Here is a 16,481-nt window from a genome sequence, read left to right as displayed (position 1 = left end):
TAGCTTGGCTAGGTTTTTCTGTTTTTTTTTTTTTGTAGTTTTACTAACTGGATTGTCTGTGTGACTCTTTTACTTTTTGTTTATACACATATATATATATATATATATATATATATATATATATATATATATATATATATATATATATATATATATATATATATATATATATATAAAGAAAGAGATAGAAACTTGCCTGTATGTGGGGTTGCAATAGTCCAATTCTTTGTAATATAGAATTTGACTAGAGAACAAATGGTGGTGAGGACATGTTGTAAGACTTTGGGAAGATTATTCATATTTATGTGCAGTATAACTGTTTCCCAGGATAAAGTACTTTTTTGGTAGCCCATTTTCTCTAGTCTTGCCCTTAGTGAACACCGTAAGTTATGAACTTTATTGCATTCCCACATAACATGTAGAATGTCTACTGGTTGTTTCTTGCAGTGAGGACATTTAGATGAGTATTTGTTATTAAAATTACTAATTTTTGAGGGGTAAACCATGCATTATTGTTAATCATAAGTTGGCTGAATTTGAGCGTATTTTCGATGGCATTTTTTTTATTTTGTTCAGTAATTTGTGGGTTTTTCTTCTGCTAGTATGAGGAGAATAAAGTACAATTCTGATGTTTTATATCCTTTATAAGTTTATAGAGTCTAGACATTGTTTTCCCCTTGGTATATAGATTTTTTAGAATTAACTGGGATAAACTAGTATCTTGTTTATCAAAATTTTCAATATGAAATTTAGTGTTTACATGGTATTTGAGTGAGTTCATAATAATTACGTATTTCTTTGGGAGATTTAATTGCTCTCATAATTGTGTAATATCACATTCCTTCCATTTATAAATTTCCCATACTGTAATATCTCTTATTAAGGGATACTCTTGCAAGTTTATCAATTTATTATTTAGTACTAAATTAGGATTAAGGTGTATAGGTTGCAGTAGAAGGAGGGCATTTAATAATTGTACAGATGAAAAGAGCTTTTGAGTAGTTAAAACCATTTGTTTAATAAGTGGATGCAAATTCTTAACATAAACATAGTTTTGGTTTAAGTTTAAGAATAGGAGAGCCCTAGAATTGCACCCAAGTGTCTTAATTTGTTCATACCAAATTCTAGACCATAAGGAGGACGATACATTTGTGTTTGATTTATAATTTAATATTTGACATAGTCTATATGCCTGGATAATACTGTAGTATAATTTAAAATCAGGTAACCCTAACCCACCTTTAGATTTAGGAAGTATAAGCTTTTCATATTTGATTCTAGTAGATTTAGGATACCAAATAAATCTGGGTATGCTTCTTTCCATGTCTATAAAAAATCTTTGAGGTATAATTGTGAAGGTAGCGTTCATTTGGAAAAGAATTCTTGGTAGCAGGTTCATCTTAACAATACTGCTTTTTGATAACAAAGACATATTGATATTTTTCCATCTATTCGTATCATTTTCAATAGTGTTCCAGGTATGGGTTAAGTTATTTTTAATAGTTTCACTAAAATTGGGAGTATATATTACCCCCAAGTATTTTAGTTGATAAATTATCTTTATTTTGCTCTCCGGGAAGTAAAAGTGCATATATCCTATGGGATTTAGTGGGAAAAGTTGGGATCTGTTTGGATTTAGTTTGTAATTTGAAATCTCTGAGAATTTTTCAATGGCTGTCAGTATTTTAGGAAGATCGGTTGTGTGGAGTTGTAAGTATATATTTAAGTCATCAGCAAATGCCGAATATATAATGTTAGTATTTAATACTTTTGGAATGTGCAGAAAAGATTTCTGTGATATATAAAGAAGTAGGGGTTCTAGGTATAAATTAAAGTGGTAAGGAGAAAGTGGACACCCTTGTCTCATGCCATTTGAAATGGGGATAGGTTTTGATTTATTATTGTTAATCTCAATGGAAGTTGAGGCCATCTGATATAAAACCTTAACTTTATTAATAAATTATTTAGGAAAACCAAATAAAGACATAACATTAAATAAAAAGTCTAAATTTACTCTGTCATAAGCTTTACTAGCATCTGCGGCAATAACATATTTGAGATGTTTATCTGTTTTTAGTAATCTGATAGCTGTGTCTAGTAACAGAGTGTTATCACTTGTTTGCTTATGTACCATAAAACCTAACTGATATGCGATATAATAGAGGGAAGTATATTCTTCAACCTGTTGGCTAAAATTTGAGCAAAAATTTTAAAGTCAGTATTTATGAGGGCTATTGGTATATAATTAGTGGGATCCGTTGGGGCAGAATTCGGTTTAAGTAGAAAGATGGTCTTAGAATTATTTATATGTCTGTTATCTCATGTTGTATTATATAGTTATATACTTTAAGTAGGATTTTAGAGACCGGTTCTGAGAATATTTTATAAAATTCAGAGGTAAATCTGTCAGGTCCTGGAGATTTACCTGGCTTGAGATTTTTTATTGCTTCTTTTAACTCTGTTAGGTGTAATGGTGCCCCTAAAAGTTTTTGTTATTCTTGTGTAACTTGTGGAAATTTTAAATTTTGAATGAACTCATTAAATTTGTCATTTGAGGATGGTAAGTGCATGTTGTACAGCCTTTTATATATGTTCTCAAATACATTTAATATGTCTTGGTTTTCTTGAAATTTATGCCCTTCATAATGTAATTCTTTAATTTTTGGTGGGCCACTCTTAATATTTATTAGCCTGGCTAGAAACTTGAGGGCATTTGAGCCCATTCTGAGTACTGATATAAAGACCTGCTTTCTAAAAAAAGTTAAATTTTCTAAGTAATGCTTATGTAGTTGTTTTTGCCATTCCATACATTTTTCCTCTAATTCTTTTGAATATTTTTGTTGTAATTGTAGTTCTGCTGACACAATTTGCGATTCTAATGTGGTTTTGGTATTATTATATTTTTTCTTAAACCAGGCAGATTTTTGAATTATGACACCTCTAATAACTGCTTTTGCAGCTTCCCATTGCTTATCATAAGGTATTGTAGTACTTATGATTTCTTCATCTAATTGAGTGAGTATACTGTTTATCTCTTTAGCTAATTCTTGTTTCTGAATAATTTTTGTGTTTAAAGTCCACTTATTAAAATAAGATATGTTTTGGATGAAATTTAGTAGGTTTTTGAATATATTAATTTTAGAATGATCCGAGAAAGATCTAGGTGAAATGCTGTATTTTAGCTTATACGACGAAAAGAACTGAGAGATTAGGAAGGTGTCTATTCTAGACCAAGATTTATGAGACATAGAAAAGAAGGTATATCTGGATATTGTTTTGTCATGTTGGAAATTCTCATATGGATCAAATAGCTCAAAAGTATTTTGTAATTTACTAAGAGCTATATTTATGATATGCGGTTGCTTGGTTTCTTTATTGGATCTATCTTTTTCATGTTCCATTACTGCATTCCAATCTCCCCCAGTTATATATAAATGATTAGGAAATTCAATAAGTAAGTTAACGATTTCATAAATAAACATTTGTTGGTTAGAGCAGGGACTATATATATTTAGGAAAAGTAAAGGTTTATTTATGCTATGGAGATTTGAGGTAAACATAGCCCATCTACCATTCAAGTCAGTCTTCATGGAAACAATTTCCTCCTGATAGGCTTTGTTTATAATGATAGTAACCCCTCTGGAAGTAGAATTATGTCCAGCAGCTATTATATGCTTGACCCATTTACGTTTTCTCTCCCTGTCCCAGAGTTGTGAGATCAGGTGAGTTTTTTGAAGAAAGGTTATCACTGTTTTATTTTGATATATAATATGCATGACTAGATTCCGTTTACTTTTGTCTGAAATTCCCTTAACGTTCCATGAATCTAAAGATATAATTTCTGAAAGTGTAAAAATATTTCTTGATTAGTGTTAATAAAACACAATAAGCAATGTGATAATATAAATATATACTGTTGTGTATTAGTGTTAGCATTTTCTGCATAGTGACTTCTATTCTTCTACCCCCCCCCCTTTGTGTGCATAACCACCCATCCCTCTGTAATGTTAGATAAACAAAACTTCTAAAATCAAAGGATTTTTGTGACTGATTCTGGGTGTAAGTCTTATAGAGCAGAGGGATGTCAAAATGACCTACTATTTTCCAAACGTACACAACCATATGCATCAACTCTGCATAGCAGCTTCCCTGTACCCGTATTCAGAATCAATTTTAAATATCTTACCATTTTAAACCTATGTATTATATTAGTAAATGTAACCAAACTATTTTGGATAGCCTTATAACCAAACCAAAGCAATATAATAAAACACTAAATAAGGTCCTAAATTCTTCTATACAAGCCCTGAAAGCCCCCCCAAAAAGAAAAAAAAAAAAAAAAATATATATATATATATATATATATATATATATATATATATATATATAAAATAAATCATCCCTATGTCATTTGTTTTTAAGCTATACCAAGTTATAAGGTGCATTTATAATTACATGCAAATACCTGACTAATACAAGCTAAAGAAAAGAGAAAAAATACAATGCACTATATCTGTATGAGCTAGATCTATGAACACCAAAAGAGAAGAGAAAAAAAAATACTAGATTGGCATTATTAAACAGTACTGCTGCCACTCTAACAACAATATAATATTGCATCTATCTTTCACCTTCAATACATGTGTATTGCAAATATCTAACTTTTAGTTTTATTTTCCTCTCTCTCTCTCTCTCTCTCTCTCTCTCTATATATATATATATATATATATACATGCATTTTGCTTAATATTACAGCCTAATAAAGATAAAGATAAAAATAAAAATAAATATAAAAATAAAAATAAAAAATAAAAATGCCTCAACTGTATATATAAATTCTACAATATCTTGTAAACTCTGTTCACTTTTCCTAGAGAAAAAAAATAATAAAACAAGTATACATTCCTATTGCATATTTTACCTTAAGGCATTCATCAAATAAATCATATTTGTTTTTGGTACAAGACCAACATCATATCATCATAAATGTAATTTTGCCACAGCATATATGAGTATGCAGCTGCTATTTAATATAATACATTTCAGTCTTTTCTTTATGTATATCTCACAGCTTTGTATAAACATGAGTATAGGAAGATTTCACCTAATAATTAAGATTAAGAGAAAAAAATTGTTATATTCCACCTAATCATCAGTTTAAAAAGTTCAAGCACATTATTTGAAATAATATTCTGCATTGCCCCTTTAAAATAACTGCATTAACTTCAACATTCTCTAGCACAGAAAGTAACTAAACATCAGTCTATCTGCTTACATTCTGCTGCACAGAATCTGTCAGTATGCTTGGCAAATAGTCTAATGTCCTTTTTCAGTGTTGTAATGTCTTGTTTACATTAGTTCCAGTCCCAGTAATGCACTGGGGCTCCTAGGTAATTTAGATGATGAAATGAGTTGAAAGGTGAAAGATTATTGCAAACACATTGTAGCTGCATGGAAATGTGGGTAATGGGACATCACCATGCTAACAGACCTCTCGGCCTACTCAGCAAAGTGGAAAAGTAAACATATTTAAGTATTTACCTCAAGAAAAGTCAAAATATGCAGGATTCAGCCTGAAACAGAAGATTATATCATTCAAATGCTTCAGCAAAGGTGGATTGTCTTTTTTCACGCTGGATTCACGTTGTAGAGATGGAGAAATGTGGCTTTTGCTTCTTCTGGTGTATCTATTGATATTTTTTTACTTTTTATGGTGAAATACTAGTGTAGCAGGATATTTCATCTGAAAGTGGATGTTTTTTTCAATAAGGTAAGCACAGTATTTATTAAGTTTCTGATGATTTTGCTTTATTTCAAGAGGAAGATCTTGGCTTATTGTGATTTTGTGTCCTCTCCATGTGATTGCTTTCTTGGTTTTATATGCAGATAATATTGATCATACATAAGCTGAATTAAGCATCCTGACATATATTTGTCAGCGAAATTGAAGTGTATTAACCCGCCACAGAGTTCGCTCAGGAATGGGCGTGTCCCACCGTGATTGACATGCGGGAGGGCAGGGATTAACAACGGCATTGTGCTGTGATTGGCACACAATGCTAATGGCCTTTCCATTCAAATAATATAACATTAACATGGTATTGAAGGTGTTGCATCATTATGCTAAGTATGAACTTACCCCATTGTTGCATCGAGTCATTATCACATCAAAATGCACTGTTAATATCTGAAAATGTTAGCGTTTGACACATCCTTAACATGCAGGCAGCAAATTGTTCTATGATCTTCATTTTCTCTATATAAAGTGGTCCTACTGTCCCTGTAGTTCTGTTTGTTTCAGAGAAGGTCTGCTGTTATCTAGAACAAGGGCACATATGGTGCCCAGTTCTAGACGAGTATATGTGGAGAATGAAGTACGGACATAACTATGACACTTTGCTTCTGAACTTTTTGTGTCCTTTCAAAGAGTACCAGGAAGCTCAAGCAGTGGATCTGGATGAAGGCTCTGACAAGGAAATGGAACTGCCTTGACTGTATACTTCGCTTTATAACTTATGCTTCCTGATGTGGTGTTAGAGGTTGTGGGTGTCTGTTTTAGCCTAAGTTCGCGAAATAAAGAAATAAGCACATGCAACGTGTGTTTTCTGTTTATAAATGTAACTGTACAAACGCACCGATTTACAAAATAAAAAAAACTGATTTCACAGCAATCACATCTGTGTTTTTATGTTATGCATGCAATGTTTTCTTTATAATCTAATTTTTTTGTGAATTACCTTGTGTTTTGGTGGATTTGAATACGCGTATAATGTTTTCTGTTTATAGGTCTATATTACCGTGTGTTATGGTGGCATCTTTAAATCAAACTGTGGCGGTGCAGTCAAAATGCTCGCAGGCGAGGTTTGGGAGGGGCTTGCTACTGCACTTCTGGTGGGTTAATACACTTCAATTTTACCTATTTGTCTTAGGAAGTCCATGTTTTTTGAGCATCTTATGGATCTGTGAGCTCTTTCAATTGTTGTGTCCTCCAAAAGCTCTTTATCCTGCAGTACTGTGCTTAGTATTTCTTTTGTAACTGTTTATTTGATTGGTTTCAACTGATTCTGGTATTCCCCTGATAATGAGATTATTTTGTCTGTTTCTTGCTTCTATGTCCGGAAGTTTTTGTTGCAATTCTATAATACTTTTTGTACTAGCCTGTATTGATTTCTGCATCTCTTGTATTTTTAGTTCACTGTCCATGATTGTTGCTTCATTTTGTTCTAATCTGAGCATAATTTGGTCCATGCTTGAGCTGAAAGTACTTAGTTTGTGTGCAAATGCTTGGATTTCTTGTTGCAGTGGTTGTAATGCCATTTAAGGTCTTCCAATGTTAATGCTTGTTCTTGCTTTGATCTAAGGGCAGGTTTAGTCATTTCTGGCTGAGTTTTGTTTTTAGCCTTTTTGATGCAGTATCTTTTCTGGTGTAACTATATTTGATAGTTTAGATTTGGTAGTTACTGCATCCATGCGCTCTGATAAATTTTCCATTTCCAACATTGATTTAACTGTTTTTCAGATAAAATATGTTCAGCTAGATAAATGTGCAGAAGGTTGATTTTATTCTGGCAATTTCATATTAAAACAAGCCGTCTTTTTCTTCTCTTTTTCACTCAGGCATGCTTATCTTGAAGTGTCCCCACCATGCGGTTCAGGAATCTGTTTGCAGTGAGTAATATCTTTCTTGCAAAAAAGGTCATCCAACATAAAATACAGCTGAAATATATTAGTAGTTTGCTTGTTGCCTATTTTTCTGTTGAAAATTTGCTATTTTTCCTCAGGATGTGCAGGCAAAAGGTTAGATATTTTTGAAAGTTAAGGGAGCTGCACAGCTAGAGTGCTCACTGGCCGTCCACCATTTTAGAATCCTTAAAATGAAGCACCTTACTAAATGATTGCCAGAATATGCTAATGAGTTAATGAAGCTCGAGCATGATATTTAGTTTTTGTAGGTACTGTGTTTACAGTTGCCTTTTCAATACGGTGGGTGGGGCCTCTTTCAATGCTGTTGGAGTCTCTTGTTATTCTAAAGTATTCATCACAATAACATGCAAAGTTATCCACAGTCCACTCACACAAGCCTTGTCCAGTTTTGTCTGACATGGACACTACTGACAAGCTGCGTTAGAGCCACAGATAATCTGATAGAGGAAAAGACTAGGCTGTGTAGCCTGCTTATGCTACATAAATCCTGGTGGAGTGAGAAATCTTGTCATACATACCTGTGGTGAAAGTGCTTATTTAATAAATCCCCAGGAATTCTGACATAGTAATGATCTGCCAGTCTAATCCTAGCACACTTCTGTACTCTGCTTTCTTGATAGTTTTATTCAAAATCTCTTTAAGAAACTCGTATCATGGTCAAATTACTTGGAGCATTTTTTCAGTAGGAATACACATACACAAGCATAAACCAGGTGAACTGGAGCATGTGAAAGTACAGCACCATTATGTCATGATCTGTGATACTCTCAAAATGTCACGGTCTGTTTTATGCAAAAATATTTCTTCTTTAATGATATTTTAACAATAAGAAAATCATTTGAGTATCAGGTTTTATTTTGATGTGAAGCCTCAATTAGAGATAGCAGTAAGATCAGAAGACTTATTTTAAACTTCAGGTCCAAGTTCTACACATAGAGTTGTAAGACAAGAGGGAGTACATGCCAAAGTAAATGTTTAATCTTTGGAAATTTAGTAGTGTAAATGTCTGATTTGCTGTCAGCACAGACATTATGGTAAGCCACTTGGGGTCTAGTGTAACCTAGGCTAAATAAAAATCAGAGTATTGCTATGCTCATATTTTGATAGATCTGTTCAGATAGTAAGAAAGAAAATATCTACAGTCCATTGTTTCTCCCAGGGCAAACTCCAGGAATTTGACAATGGATTTAAGGGCTCGTGCTGTGGATTGCCATTGATTTTGGATGTTAATGCCATTGCAAAGTCAGTAACTTAGAATGAGTGCTCCAAACAGAAACATCATGTATTGAAGGTAACTTGGTGAGATACAGAAAGTTATACAGAGATTAGTGTAGTGTTTCCTCAGCAAAATAACTATTGCCCAGCAGCTTGATATTACAGTGATATTAGGTCACGGTTAAGGGAGATGCAGCACAGGTCACTGATGGATGAGGTAGAAATATCACAATATGCTTTAATACAAGGCTGGGCATACTTTAAACAGCAGAAGGTACACATACTAGATAAATATATGAAAAGTGTGGTTTGCATAAACATCCCGCACTTTCCTGGAATGGTGCACTAATGAGCTCTGTGTGATGTGCCGACTCACATATGACTTGGCATAGCCCCGTATTAATATCAGCCACATCTAGAAGGAGTTCTAGTCACTCAGTGGTAATGGTTTGTGTTGACTTAGAGGATGGAGATGCTATGCAATAATATTTATCAGTTACTAGAGCGCAGTTCAATTTTTTTTTTTTTGAATATATTGGAGTTCTCCCTCCCCATATATTTGGGTATGATCCAAACTGAATACAAAGATGTAACCATTTGGAATGTCAGGACCCATTAGAGTGAGTCCCACAATATGGCCAAAAAATGGATTTAAAGTCCAGTAAGTCTGAAATGGTCATTTCTTAGATGTCCAAGATAGCCATTTCTCAGATTATTCATTTTTCCCATTTATCTGATGTGATTTTGGAGTCAGTATATATATATTTGGGGAGGTGAGGGGACTTGTCCCCCACATCGGGATATGCTGTGGAGCTGGACTCTGTAAAAAATATGCTTAAAGGGGAAGACAATGTTTGATATTCATTCTTCTTCTCAGTTCTGTTTTTTTTTTTATCGGCATGTTGGTTATCAGCATTTGGAGTGCCAACATTTCAGTAATGAGCCATCTAAAGAAGATGAAAACTCTACAGACAATATGATCCCTTGTTATGTGTTAATGAAATGTTATGCATGCAATAAGATGTTTCTCTGAGATTGGCTCTATTCATAAAAACTGTAGTCATTTTATATAGATTCTTGTCCTGAGTTGAGTCTTTTTTGGAATCAGGGGATTTATCTTGTATTTCTTGATGCTGTCTATAGACACATATGATTTTCAAGACTGATTTTACACACTCACATAAGCATTTCTTCTAATTATCTCTTACCATTAAATGAGTTTGTATACACTATAAAGTGCATCTGCTACAAAACCATGCTGCAGTCAGGCCACAGGTCCAAGACTGCCTATAAAATGTAAATCCTCTTTATATGATACAATAACCAAAGCCACAAAAATAAATAGAATATAATGCTGTATCTGCAGTTATTGCATAATATATAAAGTATGTGTGGCTGATAGATTAGACTTTAGCTGTTTCTTCATTTTAGCAGGCCTTTGTAATTTGTATATTCACAATAAGTACAAATTCTTAATTTGGTCTGAAAAAAATAGAGGGATTAATCAATTTGACTGTTATTTATATTCTGCCACCATGCAGAGGACAGCACAACATTCAGGAACATCAATGTTTCTTTTATTTCACATGCATGGAATGTGCAATGTTTTAAGGTATACATCTAGTTTACAACAAATAAACTCAAAGGATATATTTAGGTCCATATATACTATAGGTTCATAGGTAGGTACTAGGCTATCTGCCCGAGGGCATTTATAAGCCTAGCCAGAGTGTGTCAGCTTTCACCACCTCATTGACTAATTAACTGAGCATCTGTCATGAAGAGCCAATGATGTGATCCCAGGGGTGTATTTTCTGTTACTCATCCACTCATCAAGGTTTCTCTTGAAGAGTGTTAGTGAAGGGCTCTGCCTAATGTAGTTAGGTATTTTGTTCCAAAGCATGGGGAGTCTCTGTGACAGGAATCTATCCACCAGCATGTTCTATTTATTGTTGTGGCGAGGTTTAGCTTACTAGAGCGAGTGGCTCGCAGTGACTTGGATGTCTTTAGGTGGAGCATGTCCATCAGTTCTGAGTTGGACATGGCTTTGTAAGTCAGGCAGAGATCACCTCTGAGTAAGCAATATGCCACTGAGTACAGCCGGAGTTTTTCCAGTTGGGCTGCATATGACATATGTTTGAGGCCAGTAATCCTCTTGGTGAGGTACTTTTGTGGTCTTTCCAGCTGTTGGAAGTGTCTTGTGAGGTACATCCTAAATGGGGCATTGTACTCTATGATGGGTCTAATGAGTGACGAGCAGAGGGGCACTATAACCTCTTTATTTCTAGATGCAAACCCTTTAGTAATTAGATGGGCTACATAGAAGGATTTCCTAACTACTTTGGCAATATGATTGTCAAAGGAGAGATTACTATCTACCTGTGTCCCCAGATCTCTTATTACCTCTTCTGTATTAAGGGGGATGCCACCTATGTGGTAATTCATGGGTGTTTTGTTTTTCCCAAATGGGATGACTATGCATTCTTTGGCATTTAGCTTGAGACCATGACTTTGACACCAGGTGTCCATCTCAGTAAGGCCGTTTTGGAGAATGTCCGTGTCAGCTGGAGAGTCAGTTATAGCTCCCAGTTTGCAGTCATCGGTGAACTTGGTTAGCCATAGTTCTCCTGAGTTTGCCTGTACTTCTGAGAAGTATAAGCCAAAGAGTAGGGGTTCCAGGACCGAGTCTTGTGAGACACCACTTGTGACTGGTTTAGAGTTGGACCTGGAGCCCGCTATTCTTATCGTGTGAGTTCTGTCTGTAAGCCAGTTGGCAACCCATCTCATGACGTAGGGGTTTATGTTCAGGCTGGTGAGTTTTTCTATAATAAGAAAACTCTGGTGATGTCCAAGTAAAATCACCAACAGCTTTAATGGAACAAACAATGAAAGCACAATAATTACATCTGAAACGACTGAACTGACTGAGCACTTTCACCCAATAAGGGCTTCTTCAGAGTCAGTTAACAAAACAATACAAAGCCTTTATCAATGACATTCAAATCATTGTAGCCAATGAGCATTTCTGTACAATAAATTTGTTGTCATTCTCTATAATTCCCGAGTGGGGAATGGTGTCAAAAGCCTTGGCGAGGTCAAGGTAGGCTGTATGAACCACCTTCCCTCATCTATGGCCTTGGTGACTGTCTCAAGAAGTCAACCAGGTTTAGTAGGCATGCTCTGCCCTTAACAAAGCCAAACTGGGTTGGCTCAAGTGTTTGGAGGTTCCTAAAGTCTTTGTTAATGAGTTCCATGATGATGCGCTCCATAGCCTTGCAGACCAGGCTAGTCAGGCTTATGGGGTGATAGTTATCAGGGTCAGTTGTGGCCCCTCCATTGTGGAGCAGAATAACCATTGCTGTGTGCCATTCTATGGGCACATAGCCTGTGGAGAGGCTGAGGATGAACAGTGTGTTTATCGGGGGGTTAGTTCGTTCTGTAGTTTGTGCAAGACACAGCCTGGGACACCATCTAGCCCCATTGACGCTGTGCTTTTGGCTTTTGAAAGGACTGTTTTCACCTGTGTGTTTGTGATTTCTGGGACACTACACTTTTCTGGTATTGTTGTGGGCCCTTTTGGGGTGAGAGGGGGATGAAGTTTGCACTGAATCTATCTGCCAGGATGTTGGCGATATCAGTAGGTTCAGTATATTTTGTGCTATTTTGCACAAGCTCAGAGCATATCTGTGAGTTGCCACTTAGATTCTTGACATAGCTAAAGAAGGCTTTGTGATTATCTTTCAAATCCTTGACTATTTTTCTTTCGAAGTTTGCCTTGGATGATTTTATGAGGGACCTTAGTTTCTTACTAATACTGATCAGGGATGTTTTTCCTTCTTGGGATTTTATTTTTTTACTGAACTAGTTTCCTTCTTCTATTGTATAACCTGTTTATGGCAGGGGTCCACCAGACAGGTTTCCCTCACTTAGGGGAGTGAGTCTTGGTTTTGCTAGGGATGGCACAATCCATGCATCCTTGTAGGTGCTCATAGAGTGCATTTGTAAAGGTTCTTGCATCTTGGACACTGTTATCCTTTAGCGTTGGGGCTGTGAAACTTACCACCTCTGTCTTAAGTAAGGTGAAGTTTGCTTTAGAAAAGTTTTTCACTGTGATTTCCTTGGTTGGGGGTGGTGATGTGGTGTGGACATCCAGAGTGATTAGTTTATGGTCTGATCTAACCAGTGATGGGTTGACCTCCGGTGCGGAACACCTGTCGCCCATGTTGGTGATGACCAGGTCCAATATTTTTTCACCTCTGGTAGGGGAGTTTACCAGCTGATCCAGGGCATTTGAGTTGATAAATTCCAGGAAGCACTGGACCTGGGAGCTTGTACTTGAGTAGTTTTCCCAGTTAATGGTAGGGTAATTGAAATTGCCCAATATCAGGGTGTTCGGTAGGACGTTCATGTTTTCCAGTGTCTACAGAAAAGCAGAGTGGTGGTCCTGGGTCATGGTGGGTGATCTGTAGCAGGCCACAATTTGCATTGCAAATTTGCCTGATGTTAGTTGCACATGGATGATCTCAGAGGTATCATGCTGCACCACTAACCTGAAGGTGTAGGTATCCTTGATGAATATGGATACACCCCCTCTTTTTGTGTTTCGGTTCATGTTCTGTGGCCAAAATGTGTGGTATGAGTTGTAGCCCGGTAGTGCTGGGGTGGTCTGTGGAGCCTTGAACCAGGTTTCAGTTACTGCACAGATGTCGACATTCTCCATACTGAGGAGTGCTTCGAACACGTGCATTTTGAGATTTAACCTCCTGGCATTCAGTAGCATACCCCTCATTTTTTTATTTGTGCTGTTTACGGAGGTGGGTTTGACTTTTGAGCCTTGACTAAAAAGGCACTATGGGGGCAGCAAGAGGCTTGGCTAGTATTCGAAAGCCTAAGGGTGACAGGTGTAAGCCGTCTCTTGCGAAGCAACGAGGCTTGTCGACCATGTTGTCCAAGGCTGACAGACACTAGATCCCCTTTGAATGACACCAGAAGCTTAGACAATTGTTGAAATTGATATTTTTTTCTTTATACTGTGGTATCATTCTTGGTGAGGGCAGGATGCTACTCAGGGTCAGGGTTATACCAGCCTGGGCTACATGATCAGAGAGCTATTCCATGTCTCTTTTCATGTAGTCCAGGGAGGGTACATCTCAGGTCATTCACACCAACATGAGCAATGACACAGTCATATTTGTACTTGTTCGGGAGTGACCTGCATGCTTGTGTTATGTGGCGGATTCTGACTCCTGAAAGGCAGCTAACAGTAACCTTCTCCTTGTCCAGCCTAGTGAGTGGGACATCAGTGTGCCTGACTATAGAGTCACCAATTACTAGTGTGTTCGGTATGCTATTTCGCCTTAAGGGCTGTGATTGTGTGGCACACTGATTTTGTGTTTTATGTGTTGTCTGGTTTGTGATGGGAGGTGCAGGTTTTTTGGGGTGTCTGCTTTTGTGGTCTCTGATGCTTTTGCAGGTTTTTATTTAGAGCATTTAAGTATGATTTTGTGTATTTTTGTGTATTTTTTGCCAGTGCTGGTTTAGTATGTCTGTGTGAGACTGGAGGTGTGGTGCAAGTGTTAACCTTCTCCTCATGACTGCCTGTTCCAGTCTTGGGTGGAGAGAGCTTAGCCTCCAATTTAGCTATATAATTGCATCTCTCACATATGTTAATGTTTTGTGGTAGGAGGAGAGGGCTGTCTGTGTACATGAGGCAGTTGTAACATTGCCTCAGGATACCCAGGTTCACCAGCTGGACTGGAGAGTATACCTGAAATTGCCCTTTGGTCATGCCTGAATAGTAGGGTGAGCTGCTTAGTCTCTTGGTTGGTGAGGGGTGAATAATTAGCCTTGCCCTGCTGGGCAATCAAGTGTTGGGGTATACTAGTGCTTGCTATTAGGTTTGAGCAAGTGCTGGACTGTAGGATGCTTTTTAAGTGCTTAGGTTGAGAGTTAGACTACTTTTAAGGGAAAAACTGAAGAGGAGACTTGGTGGAGCCGGGAATAATTTAGCCCTAGCTAACTGGCGTTGCCCGGACGTGCAAAAGCATGCAAACATGGTTTTTGCAGCAGGGAAATGAAAGAGATAGAAATTAGCCCAAAATGGCCTATGAACTACTAACTTCTGGGCTGGAACCACTCCTCCAGGGACAGATAGGCTGCTCAAAGCTCCCTCTCTCACAGGTAAACAGAGAAACCTCCTTCTATCCAAGTAAGGTATGGGTAACTCAGAAACTTGTAACACAGACCTGGATTTAGCACTAACCTGAAAACTGGACTATACAGGCTTAGAAAGGTGGGAAACAAGGACATTTTTTTTGAAAAGATAAGGCAAAAACAATAAAAAATACACTTAAAACAGCTTTAAATGACTACAAACAGTAAAAAATACACTTAAAACAGCTTTAGATGACTACAAGCAATCAGAAAAGACTTTTAAACAAATTACCCAATTAACCAGTAAACAAATCTCAAAACTGATCCCTGTTTCTGTAGTCTTCAATCAGACAAGTTCTAACTGCACACTCCTGCCACTGGGGTGCAGGGGAACCTTCTCCAAAAAAGAAGGCCTGGATTAGTGCTCAAGTTATACAAACAAAGCTAGATTCAGCAGGTCTGAATCTAGTTTATGCAACAACAAACAAGGCACACCAATTTCAGTAAGAAACAGTTAAAATATGCAGGCACTATAAGCCTCTAACCAGAAATTCCCAGCTCAGAATGGCAGAATCCAGCCTCTCCTCCCACAAGAGTGCTGACCACAAACCTTAATGTAAAATGACTGGCCTGAAGCCCAAGTACTTAAACCCGAACTAATACACTTTTAGAATAACAGACACTGAGCCTTCAATCAGCAGTTCCCAAATTAGAATGATGTAAGCTACTTGTCCTATCACAACAGTGCAGACCACAAACCTTCTTAATGTAAAACAACTGGTCTGAAGCCCAAATGCTATGAACCTATATATATCTATCTATCTATCTATATATATATATATATATATATATATATATATATATATCAATATATATATATATATATATATATATATATATACATATATATATATATATATATATATATACGTATATGTATTAATTTGTGACCTGTGACATATATATGTACATGCATTAATTTGTGACTTGTGATATATATTATATATATATTTATATATATATATATATATATATATATATATATAGTTCCCCTTCACAAAGTTGAACGTTCAGAAACTCAAAATGCATATGGCCGAAGCCATATGCTCAAGTTTCTGAAGTTCGACTTCATGAAAGGGAGCTAAAAAACAGAAAAACTTAACACAACAAAGTGTTTCTGCAGGGGGCAAGCCCCTGCACCCTCCACACCCCCCGCTACTTATTTATTCAAACTCCGAAATCACACTACAGCGCAGAAAGGGAAATCTCCTGTTCTGCGCTGTATGCGTTCCCCATTCACAGAGTCGAGCTTCCATAATTTCGAGCATATGGTCTCAACCATATGACTTTTGAGATTGTGGCCATTCAACTTTGTGAAGAGGAACCATATATATATATATATATATATA

At 36.4% G+C, this 16,481-nt stretch overlaps 1 long non-coding RNA gene across 1 annotated transcript in view; it reads left to right on the top strand.

Moving 5' to 3' along the window:
* Nucleotides 1–16,481, top strand: part of LOC122817389 — a 116,471-nt gene that overhangs the window by 84,590 nt on the left and 15,400 nt on the right. The window contains exon 2 of the long non-coding RNA XR_006367232.1: nt 7,618–7,668. This is a non-coding gene — a long non-coding RNA (uncharacterized LOC122817389). The remainder of the gene's footprint in view (nt 1–7,617; nt 7,669–16,481) is intronic.

The sequence above is a fragment of the Protopterus annectens genome, chromosome 12.part0 (genome assembly GCF_019279795.1).
Source record: "Protopterus annectens isolate FY-2018-M chromosome 12.part0, PAN1.0, whole genome shotgun sequence".
Lineage (NCBI taxonomy): Eukaryota > Metazoa > Chordata > Ceratodontiformes > Protopteridae > Protopterus > Protopterus annectens.
Note: the sequence above shows the minus strand (reverse complement) of the source record. Positions and strands in the feature narration are given on the sequence as shown.